The sequence below is a fragment of the Cryptotermes secundus genome, unplaced genomic scaffold (genome assembly GCF_002891405.2).
Source record: "Cryptotermes secundus unplaced genomic scaffold, Csec_1.0 scaffold408, whole genome shotgun sequence".
NCBI lineage: Eukaryota > Metazoa > Arthropoda > Insecta > Blattodea > Kalotermitidae > Cryptotermes > Cryptotermes secundus.
The window spans coordinates 462,663-465,305 of NW_019724588.1; the positions used below are offsets into that span (position 1 = coordinate 462,663).

Here is a 2,643-nt window from a genome sequence, read left to right on the forward strand (position 1 = left end):
ATTTTAAAAAAAAAAAAAATCATGCTTCGAAGGGTTAAAAGCGTAATAATTAAAAATAAGAAAGATATGATTTGCTTATGGATAGATGTGGCAATACCCTCAGACAGGAAAACAATAGGAAAGGAGGCTGAAAATAAATTTAAATATGAAAATTAAGCATAGAAATTCAGCGACTGTGAAATATGAAATCCTTTGTTACAACTTTAGTCATCAGTGCTACAGGAATTGTAACAAAATGGCTAAAAATATTTATAAACAATATCAGGAATGCATTCAATATAATCCCCATAAAAAAACATCTCTATTGGGAGCATCACACATAATACGGAAAACATTACAATCTTAATGCACAAGTGGTGGTTTAAGAGAACAAGTATGGGGAAAGAACCTTGTGATAAAACAACAACGATGATGATGACAATGGTGATGACTACTACTACTACTACTACTACTACTACTACTACTACTACTACAACTACAACAACAACAACAACAACAACAGTTTGAAATGATCTGCTAATTCTAGTGTGGACCTAATTATTACAAGTTATTTCTTCCCTTTGTGTTCTATTACTAAACCTGACTCATGGGCACAATGAAAGACAAAATAGCTATGCCACAAATGTGACACAGCATTTTCTGTTATTTTTAGCCTTAAGGTCATTCAAATGTGTTCCACTTCACCAGTGCTAAGAAACATACAGAAGAGACTGAAGCCATTACAGTCTTATGTTAATTTAACTTTTTTAAACAGACAGATGTGGATTCTCAGAAATTAATATTTTCATACATAATTTAATTTTGTGGATGCAAAAATAATGAAAAGCACATTTCAGTAGTATAAACGATAAGTCAGGTGAACTGTTGATATATTCATTGGCTCTTCAATAATAAGCCTTTCTGTTTAAATTAACACACATATTTCCATATTAGCACAAACACTTTGGTTGTTTCAAAACTTAAAACCAAGTGAAGGTGAAACAATGGAATAAAACATAAGGAAATTTTGCTCCAAACACCACTAAAAACAAAACACATTTGGGAGTAATTTCATCACTAATTTAGCAAAAACAATTATAACACAACATATTTTAATGCTAGAAAGAACCTAGCAATCTGTGTTCCCTATTAAAGAAACTTACATAAAAATAATTCCCTACACCTCTTTTCTCTAATATTGAAATATAAATAGTGAAATATTTGCATCCAGTGTTCTGATTCACATCCTGAACAAAACGTTTGCCGGTAACAGAATAATCCATTTACATTTCCTGAAATGTTGTACAATAAACTCCCTATTATCTGGTATGTATGGGAAATGGCTCTATTGGTTAGACAAGAAAAGCTTATACAGAAACCCAACATGAAATCAAAATAATGTGTTTTGACTTTGGTTCTTTTCTGTGAGTTCCCCTACATGACACAGCATGACATAATGCGTAATGCTAATAGCAGTGGCTGGAATCACTGCCGAGTCGCAAGTCAACGTAAATGCATCATAGATTTATTTTGATAACTTCATTAAAATAATAAATTTCTTTCAACATGTTTGTTGGTTGAATGAGAATTCTTGATGGCTGAATATCAGATTAATGAAAGTTTACTTTAGTTTAAATTCTTGAATTATTATTTATTTTATATTTGATTACCACTATATTACACTTCTTTTTGTGGGTACACTGGCAACTACAGCTTGCAGATGTTATTTTTCATCTGTCTATTTGCCCATCTCTCTATATAAAACAACTTATATCTAGCACTTAAATAGATATGTACAAAGTTTAATATTAGCAATTCTGGTTGATAATGAATATTGGACTATTGGGTAACATAAAGGCATACATATAATTCTTAAATATACCTCACCAAATATTTCTTAGGTTGAATGATTTTCAGGTTACAAGATATACACTCTAACATCTTACATGTTTTGTATAACAAAATGACTGACAAAACACATTAATCTAGCTAGACTACTAGAATAAATCTAACTCATCATGGATAGCACTGTTCCTGTAAGTTAGTCAAAGTCACACGATTATATAACATAAACATTTGTTAATGAGATGAAGACATATATAGGAAGAATAAGAATACAAATTTTGGTGCAATTATTAAGCAACCAACAGAAGAGTTTGAGCAGTTAACACAGTACTCTCAAGTAAGGTTGCACATTAAGTAAACAGAGCAGTTATTCTCTGAATGTAATATCAGTATATTCTAGCATGAAGAAAAGTACTCCAGATACAATGTCTTAATGTCACTGCATGAGACTTACAGTAAGGCATTCATTTATCTAATCTAACAGTGTACTTACATGGTGCAAAGCAGTGGCCAGCTGTTGTGTATGCTTCTCTGAAGTCAGTCTGCTTCTGGTTCCTGCTGATGGCAGAATTGCAAGAATCAACATGAGCTTCTACGTCACAGAAGTCTCGTGCTTCTTACTGTAGTTCTTAACACAATGTCGCATAAGTAAGTACACTCACCTTGCTGCTACTAGACAATGGAATTATAAATAGAATAACGTGTGCTGAACTTCCCAGTGAAGTCACTGCTACCAGAGCAAAGAACTATAAAATTATTATTAAAATATGTGGGTGCATTAAAACACATTATGGCATCTGGTTTGCAGAATATAGTCTT

At 32.1% G+C, this 2,643-nt stretch overlaps 1 protein-coding gene across 1 annotated transcript in view; it reads right to left on the reverse strand.

The window, feature by feature from the left end:
* The window catches only part of LOC111862334 (golgin subfamily B member 1), an 11,664-nt gene extending 9,251 nt beyond the window's left edge, over window positions 1–2,413 (reverse strand). The window contains exon 1 of the mRNA XM_023847634.2: window positions 2,318–2,413. The gene's annotated coding sequence lies outside the window, so the exon portion shown is untranslated. The remainder of the gene's footprint in view (window positions 1–2,317) is intronic.
* Between the last annotated feature and the right edge of the window lie 230 nt (window positions 2,414–2,643).